At 39.1% G+C, this 15,458-nt stretch overlaps 1 pseudogene; it reads right to left on the bottom strand.

The window, feature by feature from the left end:
• Positions 1-925: 925 nt before the first annotated feature.
• Positions 926-1,658, bottom strand: LOC102822321 (annotated as a pseudogene).
• Positions 1,659-15,458: the final 13,800 nt, after the last annotated feature.

Below are 15,458 nucleotides of genomic sequence, written 5' to 3'. Positions count from 1 at the left end.
ACCTCCTGGTCCAGCAATTCATTTACTCAAGTTGTCTAGGAATGGCTAAGACATTTTTATAACTTTGCCCCTCATATGCTCTACTATATTCATAGATATATTTGTTGTTGTTGTTAGATGCCATCAAGTTAGTACCGACTCATAGAAATCTTACACACAGCAGAACAAAACACTGCCTGATCCTGGGCCAACCTCCGCATTATTGCCACACTTGAGCCCATTGATGCTGCCACTTGGCCAATTCATCTCGCTGGGGGTCTTCCTCTTCTTCTCTGACCCTCCACTTTACCAAACATGATATCCTTCTCCAGTGACTGGTCCCTCCTGACAATATGTCCAAAGTATGAGAGATGAAGTTTGGCCATCGTGGCCTCCAAGGAGCACTCTGGTTGCACTTCTTCCATCACAGATCTGTTGGTTCTTTTGGCAGCCCATGACACTTTCAGTATTCTCCTCCAACACCATAACTGAAAAGCTTCAATTCGTCTATGGTCTTCCTTATTCACTGTCCAGCTTTTGCATGCATATGAGATTATTGAAAATACCATGGCTTGGGTCAGGCGCATCTTAGTCCTCAAGCTGACATCTTTGCTCTTCAACACTTTAAAAAGGTCTTGTGGAGCAGATACACACATACAAATACATTTGTAGAAATATCCCCTGTCAAATCTCTATATATTCATGAGCATATTCCAATTTGCCTTCTCACACCTGTTCAGCTATGTATACACTTGTAGATTATTGTTTCTACTCCTTTTTAGGTAAAACTGGGCAATTTTTATGTTTTTAAAATAACAACATAAATAGTTCTTGATGACTGCAGACAGGTAAAGCTATTTGATAGTATGCAGAAACACAGGTGATGGTGATTTTCCTGGTTGTTGTCTTCACCAATAAGGAATGGCTTAAAGGAAATAAATGGTTGTCAAACCAGTAAGACTGCATTTATGCATGCATCATTTTCAGGATTGTTGGTAACTCGAGCATATTTCCCGAGATAACCTTGCCTCCTTATGTCAATACACCCAGAGTTGCATAGAGCAGGGATGAGGGATTCTTCTTCACACCAAGTTATCGGTAAGCAGAGGTGGCTTTAAGCTCAGGATGTGTTACATGAGCCTTCTTGAAATGTAAGTCAATTGGTCTGATGAATCTTAGTATTTAGGTGGTTTTTGTGTAAAGCCACCTCCAACAAAGCAAATTTTGGTAACCATCCTTTTCCATGCTTTCTTTTTTCTCTTTCCTGTCTGAATAACTTTTAATACTTTTATTTCTCCCTGGGCACAAACTTTGGGCAGAGGGCCTTCCATTTTCCCACTTTCTTCTTTCATTTTTGTTTAATCATATTGGAAAGTACATTAGCTTGGGACTGCCCCTCTCTGTCCAGCAGATAGTCAGGCACTGCACCTTGTGGAGTCTTCTCATCATTCTTTTGTTTGGTGTTTCTCTTTTCATGCATCTTGATAGTCTTTTTCATTTGTATTTTCTCAGCATGGCACTGTCTATGGTAGAGCTTAGCCTTCAGACCAATCTTCTTTTTGGACTTCTTCGAACTTTCATGAGCCTCTCAACTTTCCTTCTTTCTCTTTTTCTTATGATAATGTAAACGATATCCATAGCACTTAACGGTGTAACTCAATATATTCATTTTGTGGCATGGTAACCGCAGCTCTGGTAGCGTAGTGGTTACGAATTGGGCTGCGAGCCGCAAGGTCAGCAGTTCGAAACTACCAGCGGTTCCGCGGGAGAAAGATGAGGCGGTCTGCTCCCGTAAAGATTTACAGCCTCGGAAACCCTGTGTAGGGTCGCTATGAGTCGGAACCGACTCCACGGCACATAACAACAACAACAACAACGGCAGCAAAGCCACCGGGCACAGCCTCCGGGGCATGAAGAACTACTCAGTTTTGGGGGCCCTGAGACCCACGAGCCTAAAGGACTCAGCTCACGACTGGAAAAGGTCCTGTTTCTACTCTTATTGCAGGATTTAATTTTACCTCTGTAGTTTTTAACTTTCATGTTCCTCCTAGTGTCTTCCTTTGCTTTCATCATTTTGTGAGAAAAGAAAAAGGCAATATATGAGCATAATAAAGGGGAGACCAGAATACACAAACATTTTAACCAATGATAATGTGTGTTTGTAGAACAGTTAACAGAAGTAAGAAAACTGAGAGAGAAGAGAACTTTACATTTTAAATTGGCTAGATTTAAATAGCAAATGATTTAAATAGTAAAAGACTCTCTGATAAGTGAGCAAAATCCTGAAGAAAGCATGAAAGCAAATCATGAAGTTATCTTAGGGAAGCATGTCCTAGGCAGAGGGTAAAGACTATACAAGATCCTCAAGACTAGAAATGTGTGTTGTGTTGATGGATAAGTAACTCCAGTTTTACTGGAGTTGAGACCAGAAGGAGAGTGAAGGGAGGTGGTCATGAGGACACTGACCTTAGTAGGTCAACATAGGGTGTGAGTAGATGAATGACGTGATGTGACTTGTTTTAATAGGATCATTCTGTTTCCTGTGTGAATATACACTATATAGTGAGTAAGAGTGGAAGCAAGGAGTGCCATCTGGAAGCTGTTGCGATATTTGAGAAAAGAGACGGATGGTGATAAATTAAGGGGTAGATGTATTGTAGGTGAGCTGACTGTATCATTGAATAGGCTGGCTGTGTGCTGTTAGAAAAAGCAGAGTTGTCAGGGAGGCTTAGATTTTTGATCTAAGAAATAAGCAGAATTGAATTGTCACTTATTGTTGTGGGTGAGATTGGGTTGAAGAGATGTTGAGAATTTTATTTTGGACCTGTTAGATTTTAGATGCACATTAGGAACTCAAGTCAGCCTGTTAAGTAGTCAATTAGTTTTGATAATTTATAACTCTACTCACTAAGATTCTTTCATAGGGAAAACCATGCCTTGTGTCACTTATGGCCTCTTCCTCTGCAGCTTTGAATTATTTGGAGCATTTATTTTCACCAACAGCCTTTCCTAATGGCATCTGCTTTGTTTTAGCCATATAATTGCTCTGATTTTCACTCCACTGCTGTATATTTTCATTCCTTTTCAGCACGTCCTTGTGTCTCATGTTGGTTATTGTTATTATTAAATGCTGTAGACTCCCAGGGTAGATATTAGAATACTTCTGATGTAATCTCTTCCTTTGTCATTGCTGCTGCTGTTGCTGTGAACCCTAACTACAGGGTTCTTGTCATTGCTAGACTCGACAAAAATATGTATGTTATAGCTGTCTGATAATTCAGCTTTTCTAATGTACCTTTACAGTCCTGTAACTCTATGGAGTCCTGGTGTGGCACTGTAAGATAAGCAATGGACGGTTAACTGCGAGGTTGGTGGTTCAACTCAACCAACTGATCCTTGGACACTATGAATCAGAACCGACTTGATAGTATTTAACAACAACAACAACTCTATGGAGCAGTTCTAGTTTGCAACACAAAAGTTTAAAATGATTCAAGTGCAACAGGAAGTTACATAAGGAAAAGCCAGGGCAAGAACTCCCAGTGTGGCTAGTACAGTTGTAAGATGCCTGTGCAGATTTTGAGGAGGTGGAGGGTGGGGTTGGGAAAGGGAAGAAACAAACGGCATGGAGCAGGAGCTTGGGGTCTAGGCAGATGCCCAAGGAGTCCCAGGCAGTAATTAAAGATGAGGCACTCTTTAGGGCTCTGCGTCTGGTATGGGGTACTTTAGGTTGTCTGACAACTTTGACAAACATTTTAAAGTGCCTTTTAGATGGGAAACGGCCTAGTGTCTTATTAGTAAGAGTCGAGCCTGGCTTATTGTGTGTGTATTTGTGTGTTGGGGTGGTGGGGAGACTATTAAAGGAAGTAGTAGGACCACATTTGGTATTCACCCTCTAACAGAGATTTTCACCTAACGCACAGGCTTCTGCTAGTGACACTTCAGCCTCAATTTTTCTGCTTTATATATGAAAGAGAGCTTTATTATAGAAATAATGTTGGGAATAACTTCTTCCCTCCACAATTTTCTTCAGCCATAATAATGTGGAGGAGGAGTTCTTCATTTGTTTATTACCATCAAACCTCTGTAGGCTAGTTAAATTTTATGCATTTTTTGTCACTTATTTCTAAAAATATGCTTAAGATAAAAATCTGATATATCCTTTCCTCCCTTTCTCTCAGCCTTCCCTCCTGGCCTTCATCTCTCCTTCTTTACTGCCTTTCTTCCCTCCTTCACTTTCTTCCTCCTTCTGTTCATTTTTTCTCTCCCTAACTTCTCCTTCTGACTGGTTTTACTTTCTTTCTCTTTAAAGGACAGATGAGCTTCAAAGATAATGTTGAACTCTTTCATGTGCAGTGTCCTTTCAACAAACAGAGATGGCCAGAAATGAATTCTCATTTTCGCCTGTACCCCACACTAGTTGTTGTTGTTGTTGTTAAGTGCCGTGGAGTCGGAACCGACTCATAGCGACCCTGTACAGGATTTCCGAGGGTGTAAATCTTTACGGGAGTAGAAAGCCTCATCTTTCTCCCATGGAGCAGCTGGTAGTTTCGAACTGCTGACCTTGCGGTTCACAGCCCGAGTCGTAACCACTACGCTAGGAGGACTCAAAAACAAACAAACCTATTGCTCTGAAGTTGATTTTGTTTCTTAGTGACCCCTATAGGACAGAATAGAAATGCAGCCTATGGTTTCCAAGGCTGTAATCTTTATGGAAACAGACTGCCACATCTTTCATCATCAAGCTTTTAGTTACCAGCTGGATGTTAAACCACTTTTGCCACCAGGGCTCCTTGAGGAAAACTGAAGAGTCTGCTAATCTCAAGAGCCTGAAAGTCTTAAATGTGCACTTAATAGGATTTCAGATTTGATGGTGCTTTGAATTCTTATGGGCTGGGCTCCATGACTCATTAAGCTTCAAACTGAAAATCTTGTGAAACTAGTAGAATGCTTACCTTGTTCTTCACACTAGTCATGGGGCCATTAAAGGGATGGAGAGATACTTGATATAGCATTTTTCTCTGGGCCCCCACCTACTTCCCCAGCTCTAGCATCAATGACACCTTCCTTCTCTTCATAGCATTCTCATGTTTGTTTGCATATCTCACCCTATCCAGGGTTTTGCTGTCCCTGTGCTGGGCTTTGCATTTACCATTGTTGCTAATTGCCAATGAGTCATATTTGACACAGAGCGATCTTGAATAGGAATTCCAAGGGTCATCTGGTGGATTTGAACTTCTGACCTACTGGTTCACAGTCTAATGCTGATCCTACAGCTCCATACCAACAGTCTTTTGCACTTGCCATGCTGTTGCTGTTAAGTGCCATTGAGTCAGTTCCAACTCATAGCAAGCCGATTCAAACTCATCAGCTGCTCATCGGCACATAACAACAACAACATAGATAACATAACATTGTTGTTGTTGTTGTTCAGTGCCATCAAGTTAGTTCCGACCCATAGTGACCCTTTATAGGGTTCCCAAAAACAGTAACTGGTGAGTTTGAACCACTGACCTTGTGATTCAAACCAACTTTGCAGTCCAGGGCATTAGCCCACAGCACCACACCAGGACTCCAGATCACATATAGAGGGAATAATTATGTGTGTGGATACCTTTGATAGGCATTCTAGAACCCTCTCAGGAAGCCAGACAAGTAAGTGGTAGGCAGTTTAAATTTTCCATGCCTTTCTTTCTTGGAAAGAAAGATGTTGGTAAGAGTAGACATGGCACACAAAAGACCCAATAGCCAGGGTCACCAATATCTGTACAGAGATGGGTGTTCGCATGCTGCCACCCATCTCAGAGATGAGCTGTATTTCCTTTGCTTCCACACACAGACCTATGCCTGATATGGTTTCTTCCTGATATAGTTCAATATGCCTGTGTTTTCCCCCTCAGCGAACACACCTACTGGATACTTTATGGCACCCTCAGCCTGAACTCTTTGCCAGGGTGGCAGTGAGTCACATAACACTCAGAAGTCCTTAGTAGTGTCAGAAATGGATTACATCATCACTGTTTGTCAAATGACATTTTCTTTTCTGCAATGATTGGGAACATTGAACTCTCCAGGAGATTCAATTCATGCAGTTCTCTTCTTAAGTCTTTCATACATTCATTTCCTATTGGTTTTCACCTTCGCCCATTTTAATGCCTATTTAAAATCATGATTGGAAGACAGTTGTGCTACCTAGGTATTATAAACCAATGCTAATTTGATTTTCTCAATACTCATAATTTTGATTTAAGGGAAAGAATTCACAAAGCAGCAGACCAGAAATCACAAGTAGAAAACACCAGTGAGTGACTGGAACCTAATTGTCTGCCTTGGAATTCATTTTGCATAGAACACAAGTCTCAACTTGAATTTTATCTTAGAAGGAAAGGGCAGTGCAAGTTAATCCTTTTCCACAGTCAGGGAATTCATAGGAAACAGAGGATTTGGAGAACCTGGGGTACAACCCCACTTTTATAAATTAGGGATGGAATGCTTAGAGAGGGAAAGAGATTTGCTCATATATACCCAGTTGATTCAGAGCCACAGGCCAGATTCACCCTTGGCATGAGTGTGAGGTTGAAATAGTGTGTTTGGCAGCCTCTGATCTCCTCATCTCTGACTCTGAAGAGGTCTGATACTCCTGGCAGTGTGTTCCCTCCTGTGAGGAGGAAAAGGGATCTGATAAATGACCCATGCCTCAGTGAGAAATAGGTTAATGTATCATCGCACCCAGGTGTATTGGCAGTCTCTCAGAGGAGAGGAAAATACCTTTAATAGGAAGTTTTCTGGCCTTTGAGAAAGACCTTCCTCATGCTCTTTAAGGTGACTGCCTCCTTCACATTTCTGTGAAGCCAACCTCGAACACAGGCATTCTGGAAAACAGGAGATGGGCCAACTGTTTATATATCTTCCTGTAGGGTTTCAAGATGAATTATCAAACAGACTGACTGACTTTTAACCTAGGTGTGAGCAGTGGTCAACAGTGCTTTAATTAATTTATGCAGCAATACCTGAGGGCCCCATGTAGAGTGAAGTACTCTGAAGCCAGCACTTCGCTCACAGGCTCTGCCTTAGGGGACTTCAGTGCAGTCTCATAGTGGGGGCAATGGCAGGTGATTAGGATTCCAGGGCAAAGTCCAGAGAAGAAAGGTGCAGGAACAATGTCCACATTGCTTTAAACTCAGTGGAAACTAGACCCCTTTACACTCACCTAGGCACTTGATACCTCCATGACTAAGGCTCAAATAAAAGACACCTGCTGATGCCCCATGAAGAACCATAGCATATGAAGGCTGAAAGGACCAGTAAACCTTCAAAGTTGGTGCTCTTTATTGTTAGGTGTTCTCAGAATCATAGAATGAGTTCTTGAGCACACAGTGTGGGTCCCTGTGTGTTTTCTCCTGTCAGTTTGGTACAGTTGCTCTGCTACCATCAAACATGGGTCCTAGTGTTTGTCTAGATCTCTCCCCAGGCTTGGCTTCTGCTTTTAACTTCATCTGTTGCCACAAAAATATATTGAATATTTACTTCATGCCCCACAATTCTTCACTCCTAGGCATGAACAAAACTGAATTCATCCCTTTGTTTTGTTTTGGCTTCTTGTTGTTTGAGCTTCGCATTATTAAACTCCTTTCCACATCTGTGTAAAGAGGAAGTGGACTTTGTGGGATGATATTTAAGTACAGTTTTTGAAGATTGTGGACTACAGTTGGTAACCTAGAAACTCAACTTGCACCACATGGTGTCCTGCTCAAACCCAGCTCTCTGGATTGCTGGGATAACCATTTAGTGACTATATTAACCTTTCAGTTCTATCACTCCATAATTGTATTTAACAAGTATCTATCTACTTTATCTCAGGCACTATAGTAGAAGCTGAGACTCGGGGATGATTATGACATAATTAATGTCTTCAAGAAATCTAGTTTAGTAAAAGACAGATACGTGACATGTAAATGGAGCAGAATGCAATGAATTCTATGAAGAAAGCTTCACAGACAAGGGGGTGAAATTTTACTGACTATGTAGAATGGTATTCCATGAGATAAAATATGCCTATAAAAAAATCTTGGTGTGTTGCTGTAGGATAAGCACTTGACTGTAAACCACAAGACTGTCAGTTTAAACACACAACCCACTCCTTGGAAACCCTATACAGGGTTGTTGTGTGTTGGAATTAACTCTACAGAACTTAACAACAACAACAATGAATAGCATGGTAGAATATGGTGTAAGAGAAAGGTAGAGAGACATTTTAAGAACAGAAGGTTTAAAATTGGGAAACTGACAATGTAATGTCATGAAGAATTATAAAAAGTTTATCCACACTGGTTGAGGGATACTGTCAGAGTTGTGGGACAATTATTAGAGATGACAAATAAGATCAAATCGCAGTCTTTGGATTCAAGGTAGAAAGAACTGGAGTAATTGTCAGTTATTTGTTATTGAAGTAACTCACTTCTAATCCACCAGGAAATACATTAGGCTTACCTCTCATCATCCCTGACAGTTAGAACCATGGTTAGACTTACCTGGATCTCTATAATGCTGCACTGCAATGGTGTGCAGGCTTCTTTACTGGCTTTGGCTCTTGCCTGTTTATTATGTCTGTTCAAGAGTCCTATTATGGTGCTGCAGGATAAGGCACTGGATTAAATATCACCTTTCAAGTAAGGTTTTCCCTATTTGGAGTTCTGTGTAGTGTTTGTAGTTAAGGCATTGGATTACTAACTAAAAGGTTGGAGCTTTAAGTCCACAAAGACGTGCCTTGGAAAAATATACTGGAAATCTATTTTGGAAAAATCAGCCATTGAAAATTCTATGGAGCACAGTTCTATTCTGGCACACATGGGATTTCCATGAGTCAAAGTCAACTCAGCAGCAACTGCTTTCATTTCAGTCCTTCCCATAAAGTTTCACAATATCCTTCCCAGCATTTTTTTTTTTTTTTATCTCCTTCATGCATACTTTCTGAACTGCATGTGAGCAATTGATGATATGCTTCATAATCTTCCCCTGACCTTGTTTTGGCTGATGATATAGAGCTTTTCCACTGTCTCTTTCCACGGATGTATTCAATTTAATTTCTGTGTCCATCTGGTGAGGCCCATGTATATAGTAGTCTTTTATTTTGGTTAAGAAAGGCATTTGAAAGAATATGTTATTGGTGTTGCAAAATTCTATCATGTGATCTCCATCATGGTTTCGATCACCAAGGCCATAATTTCCAAATACAGACCCTTCTTCTTTGTTTTCAATGTTTGCATTCCAATCATCACTAATTATCAATATATCTTGATTGTATGTTTGATCCATTTCAGGCTGAAGAAGTTGATGGAATTCTTCAGCTTCAAAATCACTGGCTTTAGTGGTTGGTGAGTAAATTTGAATAATATTGGTATTAACTGTTTTTCCTTGTTGTTGTTGTTGTTGTTAAGTGCCATCGAGTCGGTTCCGACCCATAGCGACCCTGTGCAGGGTTTTCGAGAGTGTAAATCTTTACGGGAGTAGAAAGCCTCATCTTTCTCCCATGGAGCGGCTGGTAGTTTTGAACCGCTGACCTTAAGGTTCGCAGCCCTATTTGTAACCACTATGCTACCAGAGGTCCTCCTATCACAGACAGTGTTGGACTTCAAGAGAGATCTTGAAATGTTCTTTTTGTGATGAATTCAATGCCATTCATCTTCAATTTGTCATTCTGGTATAGTAAACCATGTGATTGTCAGACTTTAAATGGCCAATGTCAGTCCATTTCAGCTCACTAATGCCTAGGATATCAACATTTATGCATTCCATTTCATTTTTAACAGCTTCCAATTTTCCTAGAGTCATACTTCATATATCCCATTTTTAAAATTTTTAATGGATGTTTGCAGATGTTTCTCCTCATTTTGAGTTGTGCCCCACCATCGAGTGAAGATCCCAAAAGCTTCACTCTATTTGTGTCATCACCGTCAACTGTCCTTTGAGAAGGCAGCTCTTCCACAGTCGTTGTTTGAGTACCTTACAACCTGAGGGGCTTATCTCCAGGCACTATTTCTGATAATATTCTGGTGCTCTTCATTATGTTTCAATGTTCAATACTCTGTTGCTATTTGAACTGTTCCACTGCTAGGTTTTCAAAAGGTTTTCAGTGACTAAATATTCAGAAGTAGTCCATCTCTTCTTCTCAGTCTTAGTCTGGAAGCTCGTCTGAAACCTGTCCATCATGAATGACCCTAATGGTATTTAAAATACTAGTAAATATAGCTTCTAGAAATGAAAATATTGAAGTTGCCAAAGACTTCATTTTGCTCAGACTAACCATTAACACTCACAGAAGCAGCAATCAAGAAACCAAATAATGTATTGCATTAGGCAAATCTGCACCACAAGACCTCTTTAAAGTACTCAAGAACAATGATGTCAGTTTGAGGACTAAGATTCACCTGAGCCATGGCATACTGAGTAACCTCACATACATGTGAAAGTTGGACAGTGAATAAAGAAGACCTTAGAAAAAGTGATACATTTTAGTTATGATGTTGGGGGAGAATATATGTTTAAATTATCATGAACTGCCAAAAGAACAAACAAATCTGTGTTAGAAGAAGTATAGACAGAATGCTCCTTGGCAACCATGATGACCAGACTTAGTCTCGCTTACTTCAGACATATTATCAGGAGGGACCAGTCCCTAGAGTAAGACATCATGCTTGGTAATGTGGAAGATCAATGTAAAAGAGGAAGAGCCCTAATGAGATGGATTGGCACAATGGCAACAGAACTTGTTTCAAGTGTGATCATTGTGAGGTTGGCACAGAACTGGGTAGTGTTTCATTCTGTTGTGCTGTGAGTCAGTGGGTTGCTAGGGTCACTGTGAGTCAGTGCCAACTCAATGGTACCTAACAACAACAATAGTGCTTATTTATAGCCTTCTATGGGAGACAGACTGTGACATAGTCAATGAGTTCTCTCTCCTGGTATTCACATTCTTGTAAAATTCCCTCTCCTGGGTGATGGACAAGACATGCTACTTTTATTCAAAATAATATGGCAAAGGTGATAGTATGTGCTTCCCCTGATTATAATACATTATGTAAGACCATGCTTTGCTTGCAGAGTTATTCTATCATCTTGCTCTTTATTGCTGGGTTTGAAGAAGCGAATTGTCTATATACCCTTAAGGAAATTCTGCCTACAACATGAGTGAATTTGGAAGCAGTTTTTCCCTCAAGATGAGTCTCCAGATGAGGATGCAGGCTGCTCAATATCTTGATTGCATCTTTATGAGTCCCTGAGTCATAGGACCCAGCTAACCTATGCCTAGACTTGTAACTCACAGCAACTGAGCTAATGAACGTGTGTTGTTTTAAGCCACTGAATTTGTAGCAATCTCTTACATAACCATAAATAATAAAGCAAAATGAATATACATTTTAATATTCTATATGTTCTACTTAAGGAGCTCTGGTAGTGTAATGGTTACAAATTGGGTTGCTAACCTCAAGGTAAGTAGTTCGAAACTACCAGCTATTCCATGGGAGAAAGATGAGTTTTTCTCTCCAGTAAAGATTTACAGCCTTACAGACCCTGTACAAGGTCACTATGAATTGGAATCGACTCCACAGCACATAACTATCACCATATGTTCTACTTACTTATTTTATTGTCTGTTTTCCCTATCAAAATGTAGATTTTATTATGTTGGGGATTTTTGTCTGCTTACTTATGGAGATAACCCCAGTGTCTAAAAGAATACTCGGACATTGCAGGCATTCTATAAATGTTTGTTGAATTAACTGTTAATCCATTATTTTAATGCAAATAATAGAGAATAGAGAAACATTTTGATTAACAAAATTAAAAAATGTGTCTGCACTGCAGACATGCTACTTTTATTCAAAATAATATGGCATCACAAATACCTTTTTTTTTTTTTTTTTTTTTTCTGTAATCTTATTTTAAGAGCATTTCTTTTCCTCAAATACATATACAGAATGTAGTAGTTGGAAAGGGACTTGGGGGCTGTCTAAACCAATCCTCTATTTTGCAGATTAGGAAATTGTGCATCAGAAAGGGGGAAAGACTTGCTTAGATTCAGACAGCAAAGTAGAGAGTTAGTTCTATGCATAGAAAACAACAACAAACAAAATGAATTTAAATAAAATAAAAACAAAATTACTCTGCTATTAGACAAAACCCCCAAAATGTATTAGCTATTAAGGTGAGCTCTTGTTTTTCTTGACAATCAAGATAAGTAATTATAAATTGTTTATGTTTAAATTCACTGCAAATATAATTTAAAGATTCCAGTGGCACATCAAAATTGGCAATCTGCCTTTGCAAAGATTGGTATTGTTTGGTGCTGTCAAGTGTCATAATGACTCCTGTACAACATAACAAAAAATTGCCCACTCCTCTGCCATCTTCACAGTCATTGCTATGTTTGAGCCTGTTCTTGTAACTATTGTGTCAATGCATCCTGTTATGGCTCTTTCCCTTTTTCACTGAACCTTTACTTTACCAAGTAGTATGTCCTTCAGGGAATGGTCCTTCCTGATAAGATGTCTAAAGAATATGAGACACAGTCTTCCTTCTAAGGGGTGTTCTGGCTATATTTCTTTCAAGACAGATTTGTTCTTTCTTCTGCATGTCCGTGGTTGATTTACTTTTTTTTTTTTTGTCAAAACTGTAATTCAAAGGCATTGGTTCTTCTCAGGTCTTTCTTATTCGTTGTCCAGTGTTGACATGCTTATGAAATTATTGACTATACCATGGGTCAGACATCCCTTTTTCAAAGTGACATCTTTTTTATTGTTTTTAAATCAATTTAAAGAATCTTTGGCACTAGATTTCCCTAATACAATACGTTATTTGATTTCTTGACTATTGTCTCATGGGCCCATAAAAATTACAGCTTAGGAAACCCAAATAAGTAAGTTCTACTCTATCACGGGAGGTTGCTATGGGAACTGACTCGACAACACCTAGCAACAACAACATGAATATAATTTGATTCTAGGAGTACAAAAAGTTATTTTTCTTAGGATATAAGTTTATTGAGAAGAACTACATAGTAATAAAAGGAGCTCTGGTAGCGGAGTGGTTACGAATCGGGCTGCGAACCGCAAGGTCAGCAGTTCGAAACTACCAGCTGTTCCGCGGGAGAAAGAAGAGGCTCTCTGCTCCCGTAAAGATTTACGGCCTCGGAAACCCTGTACAGGGTCGCTGTGAGTCGGAACTGACTCCACAGCACATAACAACAACAACACCACATAGTAATAAGTGGAGTACTGGTATGGCACTGTGGGTTAATGCGCTGGACTACAAAGTTGGTTTGAACCACAAGTTGGTGGCTCAAGCTCACCAATTGCACCTTGTAAACGCTATACAGGGTTGCTACGGGCACTTAACAACAACAACAACATAGTAATAATTGTGAAGAAAAGATGACCTGATATAAAGCCCTCCCACAAATCAACATGTGATGCATCTTGAAGATACTTCTTCAATATTCATGAAACTAAAGATTTTTAGTTCTTAATTTGAGCATAGATCTTAGCATATTTATGTTGTTGCTGCTAAGTTCCATTGAGTCAATTATGAATCATAGAGACCCTTTATAAGGTTTTTGAGGCTGTAAACCTTTATGGCACAGAAACTCTCATCTTTCTCCAAAACTTATATATTTATACATATACATATCATTCGTATTTTCTTTCTTTTACAGTCATCAACATTCTGTATGTGATTAAATTTGATTGACTTTTTCTTGACACCTCCAGAAAATTAGTCTTGTAGACATACTGAAAATACATTTTTGAGACACATATTAACGATTGTACAGGCAGAAACAATTTAATATTTGGTTTGTTGTGTTGTTGTGAAGTGCCGTTTGGTAGTATATGTCTAATTAATACAATGCCATAGAACAGATCCAAAATTCAAGTTCTGTAGCCTTTTAGCCAATGCATTAATCATAAATTATTTGCTAGGTATTGTCATAGACAAGTTGATGAATATGACCATTTGAAATAAGTTACTGTATTGTTAGATGAGAAAGTAGTAATAATGCATTCTTAATATTCATTTTAGCCAATTTTTATTATTTTAGAGAAAGTATACTTTTAATCAGCTTTTTGTCTTGTAATTTGGGATAATTATAGAGTAAATGTATGATATTTTTCTGCCTCCTCAAAGAAGTGTAGCATTTGCTACTAGTTATACAATTTGATTTCAAATGTCATGATGAAATTCCATCATCATATAAATCCATATAGATCATGCATTCCCAATTACACTCGTAATCTCTTTCCCTCTTTTCCTGAACACTCAAAGGAAAATATATTTATCTATATTCATACACACACACACACACACATAGGTTGAGTCAAAAATTACCCACACTTTGGCTGTAAAATTTATTTTAATCAACTTTTAGAAAAGACGAATAAGTCGTTGTTCAACATAATCTTGTTTTTCAATACACTTTGTCCATCTGTCAGCGAGCTTTTGTATTCCCTTATTAAAAAATGCTTTATGCTGAGCTGCAAGCCATTAATGCAGTGCAGTCTTCACTTCTTCATCAGAGGTGAATCTTGGTTCTTGAAGGCTGCTTTCAGGGGACCAAACAGGTGAAAGTCCAATGGAGCAAGATCAGGACAATAGGGAGGATACTTTGACACCTCAAAACAATATTTTTGCAGAGTGCCAGTGGTGTGGGCAGAGGTGTGTGGATGTGCATTGTCATGTAAGATCAAAATGCCCTTGAATAGCTATCCTCTGTATTTAATTTAAAGTTTAGACATCAGCACTTCAGTGAGCATCTCACTGTAGTGAGCACTAATGATTGTTGAACCTTTTTTTCTGATAATGTTCTGATACTGACCCTTGAGAATCTCAGAAAACTGTAAACATCACTTTTTCAGCTGATGGTTAACTTTTAAACTTTTTCTTGTTCAGTGATTAAGGATGATTCCATTCCATACTCTGCTGTTTACTCTCAGACTCATAGTGATGAATCTGTATCTTGTCACCAGAGATTATTTTTAAGACACTTTTACCTTCCTGTGAGTATTGGTCCACATTTTGTTTGCAGATGTCCAAATGCTTCTGTTTATGCTCTTCTGTAAGTTGTTTCAGTACCCATCTCACATAAACCTTTTGAAACCCAAGACTGTCATGGTTTATTTCATAGTCAGAGCCATGGCTGATTTATAAATGATTTGATACATAATCCACAGTAACTCGTATATAAGACAGAATCAATTCATGTGCATGCTCAATGTTGTCATGAGATATAGATATGATTGGGCATTTGAATTATAACCAGAGTATGTATAACTCTTGACTTTCCTTCTTGTGTGTGTGTGTGTTTGTGTGTGTGTGTCTATGTATATGGAGTCCTGGTGTGGTGCCGTAGGATAAGCACTTGACCTCAAGGTCGGTTTGAACCACAAGGTTGGTGGTTCAACCTCACCAGCTGCTCCTCAGAAACC

Source organism: Chrysochloris asiatica, unplaced genomic scaffold (genome assembly GCF_000296735.1).
Source record: "Chrysochloris asiatica unplaced genomic scaffold, ChrAsi1.0 scaffold00058, whole genome shotgun sequence".
Taxonomy (NCBI): Eukaryota; Metazoa; Chordata; class Mammalia; order Afrosoricida; family Chrysochloridae; genus Chrysochloris; species Chrysochloris asiatica.
Note: the sequence above shows the minus strand (reverse complement) of the source record. Positions and strands in the feature narration are given on the sequence as shown.